General features: G+C 42.5%; 1 long non-coding RNA gene across 2 annotated transcripts in view; it reads left to right on the top strand.

Annotated features, from left to right (window-relative positions):
• Nucleotides 1–12,381, top strand: part of LOC127491383 (uncharacterized) — a 79,694-nt gene that overhangs the window by 66,661 nt on the left and 652 nt on the right. The window contains exons 1-2 of one of the 2 annotated variants that reach the window (XR_011384118.1): nucleotides 6,523–7,241; nucleotides 7,843–8,016. This is a non-coding gene — a long non-coding RNA (uncharacterized lncRNA). Of the gene's footprint in view, nucleotides 1–6,522; nucleotides 7,242–7,842; nucleotides 8,017–12,381 lie in introns of those variants that run through there. The other variant, XR_011384119.1, reaches the window with a different exon arrangement.

The following is a 12,381-nucleotide window of genomic DNA, read 5'->3' as shown; positions in this document are numbered from 1 at the left end:
CAGAGGTTGGTCTTCCATCCTCTGGTTTATTCCCCAAAGGGCTGCAACAGCCAGAACTGGGATGATCCAAAGCCAGGAGCATGGAGCTTCTTCCAGGTCTCACACGTGGGTGCAGGTCCCCCAGCACTTGGGCTATCTTACATTGCTGTCCTAGGCCGTAGCAGAGAGCTGTGTGTAAGAAAGATTCCTGGAATGTGTTTTTTGGCTCAGCAGGGTAGGCTGCCTGTTGGGATGCTCACAGTATTCTGGAGTGCCTTGAATTATGTTCTGCCTCCGCTTCCTATCCAGCTTCCTGCTAATGTGTCTGAGAGGCAGCAGATGATGGCCCAAGTATTTGGGATCCTTTCACTCACAAGGGAAATGGTAATGGAATTCCTGGCTCCTGGCTTCTGCCTGACCCAGCCCTGGCTGTTGTGAACATCTGGGGAATGAGCCAGCAGATGGAAGATTGATCTCTCTCTCTCTCTCTCTGCCTTTCAAATGATAGACAAACTTAAAAAAATTTTTTTAGAACTACTTAAAAGGACAAGTATGAGATAAACATGATTTTAATTCCTTTGAAGGTGACAATTTTTCTTGGTTTTGCTAGTATACTTGTGGAATCCCCCCCCCACTCAGTTATTGAATTCAATTGTGCTTCTGATATATGTCCTCATGTATTCTACTCACTGAATTGACTCAGAATACAGCCAATGCTTCAGACAAGTCGAAGCTTTATTAAATCTTTAACGTTTCTTATGTGCTACCTGTGATTATTGTTCTCAGTGCAGGTGTTCGTTGTCCTTTCCCAAGTGAATCCATTGTATTTCAGTTGTGTCCCTGTGGCTTGCTGTCCAGGTCTGCATCCTTGTTCATATTTGTTACATATGCTAAAAAGTTTTCTGTTTTTAGAGGGTAAATCATGGCTGTTATTCTCTTTACTCATTTAATTACCTGGCATATCATGAACACTTTTAAAAATTGCTTCCAGTAGGATTTTAATTTTTGCTATTTTCTTGGCCATTAAAAATGAATTAGTTAAGTCCTCTTACCTGAGTTCTGCAGTCCTCCAAGTTTTCTTGTTGAGTAGAACATTTCTACTTCTGGTTGTGTATATTCCTCAAAACTGCCTCATGTTTTAATGGAGTAAGCCCGTATTTGTGGGGAGCAACTCGGACTAGACTAAGTTACTGGAATTAAGACTTATTCTATGCATCTGCTCTCCCACAATATGGCGCTGAAAGGGAGTAAACAACTTCTACACAGCTGCCTCTCGCCAATTTGACTGATAAGCTGCAGGAGCTGATCCTGCTCCTGATTGGAGGAGAGCAGCGTACTCGGCATGTGGGTAGCAGAGTTGGGATTGGTGGAAGAGGACTATAAAGGAGGAGAGAGACAACATGCACCAGGAACATCCGGATAACATCTGAGCAGCCCCCGAGAGAGCCGGCCGGTGGTGTGCCGCTCCCCCACGGAAGTGGGGAAAGTGGCAGGGGGAGCCGCCCCTCCACGGAGGTGGAGGGGTCAGCAGCCAACCTGGGAAGGACCAGCAGCAAACCCGGGAAGGGCTGAGCAGACAAAAGAACAGCACAGGGTCCTGTGTTGTTCCTCCGCGAATGGGGGAGCGACACGTATTGTGGGACAGATTTCATTCTTTTCATATCAGAGTATTCTAGGCACACTTCTCTTGGTTACAATGTTTTTTATCAGGAGTTCCATTTCTCCCATGTCCTCATCTTGAATGGTGAGTAACTTGAATAGGTGATTTTTTTGAAAATGTTTTGTTTAGGGGCTGGTGCTGTGGCGCACTAGGTTAATCCTCTGCCTGCGGCACCGACATCCCATGTGGGCACCGATTTTAGTCCCGGTTGCTCCTCTTCCAATCCAGCTCTCTGCTGTGGCCCAGGAAAGCAGTAGCAGATGACCCAAGTGCTTGGGTCCCTGCACCAGTGTGGGAAGAAGCTCCTGGCTCCTGGCTTTGGATTGGTGTGGCTCTGGCTGTTGCAGCCATTTGGAAAGTGAAGCAATGGAAGGAAGACCTTTCACTCTGTCTCTCTCTCACTGTCTGTAATTCTACCTGTCAAATAAATAAATAAATTTTTTTTAAAAAAGAATTTTTTTTATCTATTTGAGAGGTAGATTACAGACAGAAAGAGGGAAAGACAGAGAGAAAGGGCTTCCATCACTGATTCACTCTCAAATGGCCTCAATAGCCAGAGCTGAGTGGATCCAAAGCCAGGAACCAGGAGCTTCTTCCAGGTCTCCCATGTGGGTGCAGGAGCCTGAGCACTTGGGCCATCCTCTGCGGCTTTCACAGGCCCATTAGCAGGGAGCTGGATCGGAAGTAGAGCAGCTGGGACTCAAACCAGTGCCCATAGGAGATGCCAACATTGCAAGTGGTGGCTTAATCTGTTATGCCACAGCGCCAACCCTGTTGAGTGAGTAATTTTTGAGAACTGTGTTTAACCCTCCTTATGTGTTCACCTGAGTTTTAAGAGACCAAACTTATCAGTTCTGAAGCCACAGGGCACCTTGCAATGTGAAGTCCCCATACGGTGCTTGGCACATACACATTCCTTTTTCTGAATGTGTAGTCCCATCCACAGTCTCCAGGCAGCACAAAATGACTGAATGTGGAGTTGAGGAAAAGGACCCTCTTAGCAAAGTCTGTTGAAGACAAAATAGAAAGGGAAGACTCTGGTGTTATTCATAGAATTGCAAGTCTGACAGGAGACAAAGGGGAAAACATAACTGTGGGTTGGACTCTGTTCCACATCCTGTTCTCCGTCCAGGTCATTTCCCAGAGCAGACTGCTGTGCCTGTTCCAGCCGGTTGCCATTCCCGACGGACGAAGGTGCAGCTGATAAGATTTGTTAGAGGGTGCGTCATCCCTGCTCCCCTCCCCTGACCTCCTGCCTCACCTGTATGAAGCAGGGACGTGTCAGTGTGCACCTTTCATCACGCTTGGATTCATTGATCCCTAGATCTTTAACTGATGTCAGAGTTCAACTTCACTTCTTTCAACCAAACTTCCCCAATTTTGTAGTTCTTGCTTTCAAGCATCACAAATATACGTCTGTGTTTATAGATTTATATATACAGTCATGTGTCACATAATGACATTTTGGTCAACAGCAGTCTGCATATCATAATGGTCCTGTAAGATGAATGGAGGTGGGTGCCGGCGCTGGAGTGCAGTGGGTTAACCCCCTGGCCTGAAGTGCTGGCATTCCATATGGGTGCCGGTTCTAGTCCCGGCTGCTCCTCTTCCTATCCAGCTTTCTACTATGGCCTGGGAAAGCAGTACAAGATGGCCCAAGTCCTTAGGTCCATGAACCACGTGGGAGACCTGGAAGAAGTTCCTGGCTCCTGGCTTCGGATCGATGCAGCTCTGGCCGTTGCAGCCATCTGGGGAGTGAACCATCGTATGGAAGACCCCCCTCTCTCTCTGCCTCTCCTCTTTCTGTGTAACTCTGAATTTCAAATAAATAAATAAATATTTTAAAAAAGATGAATGGAGATGAAAAATTCCTATTGCTTAGTGATGTCACAGCCACTGAAAAATTCCTATTGCCTGGTGATGTCATAGCCATTGTGATGTCATAGGGCAGCACATTACTCTTGTTTGTGGTGATGTTGGTGTAAACAAACCTACTGCACTGGCAGTCATATGAAAGCATACCAATACAATTATGTCTTAGTATTTGATAATGATTGTAAATGACTTATGCATTATGTACTCCCTTCTTCTTACAAAAGGAGTGAACTGTAGAGCAATTGCTGTGTTATGCCAGCAGTGGCTGAAGTAACTTGTGTTTATTGAGTCTCTTGATTGCCTCCAGAGGGCACATGAGATGACTCACTTCCATGACCTAGGTTTGTGCAGGTACCTTCCATTTTATCACCTAGCGATGAAATCAGCTAGCAATGCATTTCTTACAGTGTTCTGCATTGTTAAACAATGCAGGGCTCTTTATGTCTATATCACATTGTTTATATGTATTATATATATATGTAGACATAGTAAATATATAAAACATTAGCTACATATTTAAATAATATTGGAGGAAAGACACTTGAGTGGTGTATTTCTTGATCCTTGACTGATTTTCTGTTTCTATGGTCTTTACCACATGAAGGTATGAATTAAACATGTTGGACTCATGAGCTTCTTCCCTTGATGCTGTGTAGTCACTACTTAATCATCTTAGAGCACGTGTTATTGCAGGGGAGAAATGCGTGGTTAGAACATGTGTTTCTTCCTTTGTATTTCTTTCCCCAGGTCAAGTACTTGCAGTGTTTTTCTTTTAGTTTAACTTAACAAATACATATTAAGCATCTACTGGTGTCAGACATGTTTCTAGGACATGAGCCCCTAAATAATAACAGTGAAAATGATAACTTAGGCTTTCCTAGTGCTTAGAGTCAATTGTAAATGACTGTTAGTTAACTAAAAGTATTATGAACATTATTAAAATTCAGAGGGCAATCATGGACATACAGCTACGATAATTTAATCCAGCTAAAGAAGAAAGATTTTCCTGAGAAAGTGAAACCTCAAAAGAGGAAGTCAATATTGCCTAGGTTGAGAGATAGGAAGTAGGGGTGGGGGAAGGAGAATATGTAGACAGTGGGAACATATATGCCAATGCAAAGAGCTGGGAAGCCAGTGCCACACCTTGGAGCACGGAGAATATTACACAAAATGGAGATTGATGCTTACAGTATGCAGGAAGGTGGGTTCTATGAGATTATTTGAGTTTTAAGATACTACTCTAAAAGATGAGCCCAAGTTGTATATAAAGATAATTGAAAATGAATCTTGATGAAGAATGGGATGGGAGAGGTAGTGGGAGATGGGATGGTTGCGGATGGGAGGGAGGTTATGGGGGGGAAAGCTGCTATAATCCAAAAGTTGTTCTTTGGAAATTTATATTTATTAAATAAAAGTTAAAAAAAAATATGAACCCAAGTGAAGAGTTGATGGTATGTAACACCATCAACTTTCTGTTTTAGAAAGAGCTCTCTGCTTGCAGAATGAGTATATTTGGGGAAGGGGCACCAGATATGTTGCTAGTAGGCCAGATTGGAGGCTTCTGCAGGAGCCTAAATGAAAGAAAATTGTGGCTTAGATTAAGGTGACGAGGTGGGGATGGACAACAGGCAGATGTGGAAAATACCTAGCATGTTAAATCTATAGGGCTAGGTCTTTCTGTTTGTCTGTCTGTCTGTCTCGCTCTCTTTCTCTTTTTCTCTCTTTCTTTTTTGACAGGCAGAGTTAGACAGTGACACAGAGAGACAGAGAGAAAGGTCTTCCTTTTCCGTTGGTTCACCCCCCAAATGGCCGCTGCGGCCAGCGCTGCGCCAATCCAAAGCCAGGAGCCAGGTGCTTCCTCCTGGTTTCCCTTGTGGGTGCAGAGCCCAAGGACCTGGACCATCCTCCACTGCCTTCCTGGGCCACAGCAGAGAGCGGGACTGGAAGAGGAGCAACTGGGACTAGAACCCAGGGTGCCAGCGCCACAGGCAGAAGATTAGCCAAGTGAGCCGTGGGAGCAAGTTTAGGAGAGGAAGTGAAGGAAATTTTATGAGCTTAGTGAAAGGATTGAGCTGGAGATATGGCTTTGGAAATTATTGGCATATCAATGGGAATGGAAGCGCAGGCAGAAGGTGGAGTTGCAGACAAAAACTTAGAGCCTGGAAGATTGTCTATTAAAGTTGGAGGGAAAAAAAGAGAGATCCAGGAATGTAGAATGAATAAAAGTACTTAGGAAAGCTGGGAGGGAAATGAAGAAGTTTGGTGTCCGTGAAACCAAGGAAAAGGGTCTTTCTCAAAAAGATTAATTGGGCTGGCTCTGTGGCATAGCCAGTAAAGCCACCTCCTGCAGTGCTGGCATCCCATATGGGCGCCGGTTCAAGTCCTGGCTGCTCCGCTTCTGATCCAGCTCTCTGCTATGGCCTGGGAAAGCAGTAGAAAACGACCCAAATCCTTAGGCCCCTGCACCCGCAGGGAAGACCCGGAAGAAACTCCTGGCTCCTGGCTTCAGATTGGCACAGCTCCGGCCATTGCAGCCAACTGGGGAGTGAACCAATGGATGGAAGACCTCTCTCTCTCTCTCTCTCTCTCTCTGCCTCTCCTCCTCTCTCTGTGTAATTCTGACTTTCAAGTAAATAAATAAAAATGTTGTGACAAATCAAACAAGAGTTGGAAAGTGTCCCTTAGGTTGCCAGGAGGCTGTGATTTTTTTCTTGATAATAGAATTTTTGCTGGGGTAGGTTGGTTGAGGACACACTGGGTGGTAGATAAAGATAATGAGAAGAGGCAGCGCTTGACTTCTGGGGGGATGACTCTGAAAGATGTTTTTCAGGCCTTTATTTTTCTTTGAAAGTTTAGCCATTATTTGCTTTGGAAAGGATGTGTAATTGTTTTTTGCTTGAAATGTGGCTGGCTATCTCATGCCAGAAATTTAAAGATGCTTAGTTTGTATGCATTTTGATCCATTCGCTCTGTCCTTTCCTGAAGAAACATCCACGCATTTGTTGATTGTTTCTGATCTATCCAACTTAGCTTCTGGCTCCTCAAATATTTTCATTTAGTATCGCTTTAATTGATTTTTTAAAATTCTGTTGATGTGTCTCAAATTATGTCCGCATGATTTAATCGGTTTTTGGCAGCATTAAGTCTTTCCTTTACCGTTTTCTATATGGCTGTTTTATTAATTATAATTGTAATGGAATTGATGGCTCATGTCAGATTGTTCTCATTTCATAGAAAGTACATCCTGTGCAAGGAATGTGTTATGAAGTATTCTTTTCATGAGGTTTAGTAAAAGATTTTTTATCCAGTAGTCTAAACACAAGATCGTGTGCTGGAATTGTTGTATACTTGTTATACCCTTAGTTTTTAAATAACCATTGTCTATTTTTGAAAATAATTTATTGAAGGAGCTGGAGCATGGTTTCTTGCATTGAATAGTCCGCGGTGATGGTGAGCTCCATTGAGCTGTATCTCTGATGGTGAGAGTTGTAATGGAAGGGTGAAGAATGCCTTTCTCTGATGCGATTTTTTACCGTGAAAAGCTCATAAATTTCATGGGACAAATGTCATTTGTTATTGAACAGGAGGTGGCTGTGATATAGAGGCTGAAAGAGGAAGCTGGAAAAGAAGGGCAGAGAAAGAAAAATACGGACGAGGGCTCTTTTCATCAGTGCTGTAACACTGTTCCATTTTCCTCGGATTCTGGGCTGCAGTTACAGCCACTCTGGTAGGCGAAGGACCCTGGTCACAGCCCACTCTGCAGATCAAGAAGGATTTCCTGGAAATAAAGAACTTAATTTTAAAGAGTCATTTATCATTTTTATGTATGTGTAATTTTTTTAAAGGAAACAAATACAAAACAAATCTCTCTGTATGAGAATTGATAAGTGTAATCTAGTTACTGAGTTTCCAGTATTAAATATTGATATATATGTCATTTCCCCCATTTTCAAGTTAATCCAGAAGGTTTTTAATGTGGAAAACGATGACTTATGCTTACCACATTTTTCAGTTATTTGATATGATTCGTTTAGGTTAGATAAAACTCTTCTAGGATAGAAATGTCTTCAAAGCTCATTTATTTTTTACAATCCCACCTAATGTTTTGACTTTTTCTTCTTTTTATTACTATTGTGTTCCTTTGAGGTTAAGATATGTAGATCTTGGAAATATCTTATTCTAGTAGAGGTCAGATCATGAATATCCCAACTAAATGATCTTTCATTATAAAGGAATTCATAGCAAAACCCTTAGTGTCTTACTTAGCACTTCACTCCTCTCTTGTGAACTTCAGAAAGTTTTTATGGCCTTTATTGATTTCTTACCAGAGCATCTCCAGGTGGACTGAGCCTTTGTAGCCACGGCAAGGAGCAAGAAGAGTGACTGACTGTGGCGACAACAGCTGACATCACCCGGCAGTATTCAGAGACTGTCAGAGAGGTCATTTCAGCTTCTCACTATTTGATATTTTCTTCACACAACACAGCTTCTAAGCAAGAGCGGTAAGTCAACATGGGTGATTTCATTCTTGCAGAATTTAAGTATACAGATGGGAAATGTTCTCTCAAACACAACATACTAAGGTTTTCCTAAACATATAGGCTCATCGTATCCCTTTGTTCAGTCACAACGGAGCATATAATATTTTTTTAAAAAAGATTTATTTATTATTTTAAAGGCACAGTTACAGAGAGGCAGAGGCAGAGAGAGACAGAGAGGTCTTCCATCTGCTGGTACTCTCCAAATGGTCACAATGGCCAGTGCTGGGCCAATCTGAAGCAAGGAGCCAGGAGCTTCTTCTGGGTCTCCCACGTGGGTGAAGGGGCCCAAGCACTTGGGCCATCTTCCACTGCTTTCTCAGACCATAGCAGAGAGCTGGATTGGAAGTGGAGCAGCCAGGACAAACCAGCGCCTATATGGGATGATGGCACTGCAGATGGTGGCTTTACCTGCTACGGCACAATGCCGGTCCCAAGAGCTTATATTCTATTAGCTGCAGAAACTCCTCCTGAATTCTACCACACTTTCTCTTTTTCATCTTTTGTCTTCATTTCCGTTTACATTTTTTATCTGATCCATAGGCTCAAATGTTTTTTTTGAGACATTTTTTAAAAACTGGGACATTTGTCTAATTTTGGTTTAGGAATTCTCTGTCAGATTTTGCAACATTCTAATGATACCATACATTCATCGCCATATGCAGAACCTTACACTGAGTCTATGTTCCACTTGTAATATTTGATGTGACACAAATATCTTTCTATTTTGCACACTGTTTCTCAATATTGATCCATATGGCCCATCAGACACTACATTGATTTTTATTTTCTGTCTGAACCTTCTTGAATACACAGTAATATATCAAGATCCAGTGTTGAAGAACAATTCATATTGTCCTAAGTCCTAAGGCATACAGCTGTTACTGGTACATAGAAACCGTTTAACAAAATTTCCCTAAGGTGAAAAATCTAGGTAGGGTCAAAGGCCTTTGTAAATAGAGTTGTAGTTTAGCAAATGAGGAACCATGAGCCCAGGGATGATTGTATAATTATTGAAGTCCTAACTCACAGCTGGCCGCAAGAAGACCAAGCACGAGAATCCCAGAGCCCTCTCTCCCCTCCTTTAACTGCCAAATGCAGACATGGCCATGGATATTTCCACTGCTGTCAAAGATAGTGCAAATATTAGACCCTTTATTCTGCCGGCATTATAGAGTGTCTGTTATGAGGTAGGGTACCTGGCTAGTTCTTGTGCATCTCGGAAGTGACCCAACATGCACAGTACCCACAGGAATTTTACCATCCTGTGAGTGACTGGGGATTAGGACAAAAAAATCAGATATGCCCACAAATGGTTAGGACACATAGTATAGTAAGAGCACTTCTGTAGGTCCTGTTTAAAATGCTATGGAATATATGATGTTCAGAGCAGCATTATTCATGATAGCCACAGAATGGAAGCAACTCATATGTCCTCAACTGATGAATGGAACAAAATATGGTAAATCCATCCAGTGAGAATTACTTGGCAGTAAAGAGGAGTGAAGTACTAGCACAAGGTACAGCATAAATGAGTTTAAGAGAAGTGAGCTGGAGATAGTGACAACCTGAGGTGTTACCATCCAAGAAGCCTTTATGGGAATATAGAGAGGTGGTTGTATACATGGAGCTTCCTTCTGTAGAGGGGTAGCAGTAGCACCCTTGGATGGAGAGACCCCAAATGATAACTGCCCTGATTCATTCTCCTTCTACCCTCCAATGTCTGCCAATCCCTTTTACTTGTTGGCTACACCCAACAAGAAGCCAGAGGCAAGAGAGCTCATTGATGTAATCCACATGATTCAATCGGATGGGGCAGAGAAAGGCATGGAAGGTAGATCCACAGGGCCAGATGGAAGGCATTCACCAACGATGTAGAGGAGTAAAGAAAATGGCATGTGAAATGAAAATGGAGTGGCCAAGGGCACACTGAACCATTGCACCACCATGGCACCCTGATTCTTACTCTTCCCAGCTTCATGCCCTGACGCTGTTTTATGTCTGGTAAACTTGAAAGGTTTCCTTAAGACGCTTTTCCCAGTGAATTCTGAATCCCTACAGACTCTCACTTCCATAATTCTGCATGAGGTTCATGTTTCCCCTCATTGCTGATCCCAGAGAAGCCAAGCCTTCCAAGTCAGTCCAGGAACCTCAAGACCTTCTTCAGGAACCGATGCTTATATAATAAGAGCAAATGAGCTCCCGGTTCTGAGGAGGAGTTAGAAACCACTCTTCCTGAGACAGCTGAGGGAAGGAGGAAGGAGTGCAAGCAAGTGATTGTAGGGATCCATCATGTCTACCACCAGGGAGCAGATGCACCAATTTTAAGGACGTACAGAAAAGAGATTTTGCTGGTGTCTTTGAACAGAGGAGGGAAAAATGGCAACTTGGAAGAGAAACTGAGTTTTTGGTTTGCTTATCCCTTTCTTCTAAAGTTGCTTTCCAGTCAAGAAAAGCACGCAAAACCCAGTACACTCTCTGTCTGAGAAATGAACAGTTAGGCATTGAGGTGTTCTTGACTGACCTTGGTAAATTTCTTGTCTTATGGGCTGTCTCCATGATAGCTGTAGTCTAAGAAGTTATGTCTTCCCTTATACCAGAATAGATTTAATCCAGAAACATGGACCAATATGAAGAAGGCTTTCAAAGGCTAATACACAGGACAGATACCAAGTTTGTTTATAATAATAAACAAGGTTGGGGAGCTAGAGCATTTACCAAAGCTTGATTAGGCCATTCTATTTGTATGGAAAAACTTTATGGAAGCCAAATCATAATCATAAGGTTGCTGGGAGATAAAATAAAGTGTAGGTGGTTGTATGGTTGAAAGTTCAGACCCACAGCAGAGATAGGCCTGCCAGATGAAAAAACCTATTTGCAATGGTTAAAAGGACAGCTGTTTCTTAGATGACACTTAGATGGCAAATTCCAATGTTGCCCTGTGACTTTCTTTCTTTCAATCCTGAACAATATTTCTTTTGAGTGGTAATAATTAGTTCTCTCATCCATCCATACATACAACTATCTTTTCATCCATTCTGCATAAAGTTAGGTTAAGTTCTAGTGGTAGGGCCTGGGAGCCACCTTAGATCTTTAACTCAAATCCATGTCTTGTTTTTTTACAGTTTTACTCTCACAAGACAATTATCAGTTTCTCTGGGTAATTGTTCTTTTGGATAATTGAGGGATGAGATACTGTGATTGAAGATATGTTGAAAATAGGGGGAGGAATGGATATAAACCAAGGACTCAGTTCAAAGACTACAGAGTAATGATACTAATACCTCTCAGGATCCAGTATCTGCTGCTGAGGTTAGGATAGGAAAGAATCCCATCCTTTAAGAAAGATGTAAGCGAACATTTAAAAGAATGGACTTTGGTGAAATTCTTTATTCCTTTGAACTGTCTCAAAATTTACACTATCTCCAAATTTGTCTGTTGTATAATTTTAAGTATTTATACATATGGTGATGACTTCTGGGCTGTCTGGAATAATGTTTTCTAAGTGTTCTGAAAATATTTAGAGGGGCCAGCGTTGTGGCATAATGGATTAAGCCACTGCCTGCAGTGCCAAAATCCCATATGGGTGCTGGTTTGAGTCCTGGCTGCACTGCTTCTGATCCAGCTCCTTGCTAAACTGCCTGGGAAAGCAGTGGAAGATAGCCCAAGTGCTTCGGCCCCTGCACCGATGTGGGAGATCCAGAGGTGGCTCCTGGCTCCTGGCTTTGGCCTGTGCCAGCCCCAGGTGTTGCAGCCATTTGGGGAGTGAACTAGCACGTGGAAGATCTGTCTCCCCACCTCTCTCTGTAACTCTGTCTTTCAGAAAAGTAAATAAATATTAAAAAAAGAAATATTTGAGTTAAATAAAGTAACTATATGCTCTAGGTCAGGGGTCAGCAGACTATGGATCCAGCCTGCTGACTACTTTTGTGAAGTTTTGTTGGAACACAACCACATACATCTAATTTAATGTTGTGTGTGGCTGTTTTAATGCTAAAGTGGTAGAATTGAGTGATTGCAACAGTGAATGTGTGGCCTACAAAGACAAAGCTGTTTACCATCTCTCCCCTTGCAGAAAAGATCTGCTGAACACAAGCTTCTACTTTGTTTACATACTGCTGCCTCCAACAGCTGAGTTGAGTTTTATGTTGACAGTTCATCCAGTTGAATTGTAGACTTCCTTTGATGGTATGGGTGATCATTCACCATACCTGCTCCCACTGTGGGTGGAATGCGTTTATCTTCATCATTGCAGTTGGCTTGGCCATATGTCTTGCTTTGGCCAAAAGAAGCCTAACCCTCTAGTTGCAGAAAGATGCTTTGATTCCT

This window comes from Oryctolagus cuniculus, chromosome 18, assembly GCF_964237555.1.
Source record: "Oryctolagus cuniculus chromosome 18, mOryCun1.1, whole genome shotgun sequence".
Lineage (NCBI taxonomy): Eukaryota > Metazoa > Chordata > Mammalia > Lagomorpha > Leporidae > Oryctolagus > Oryctolagus cuniculus.
Note: the sequence above shows the minus strand (reverse complement) of the source record. Positions and strands in the feature narration are given on the sequence as shown.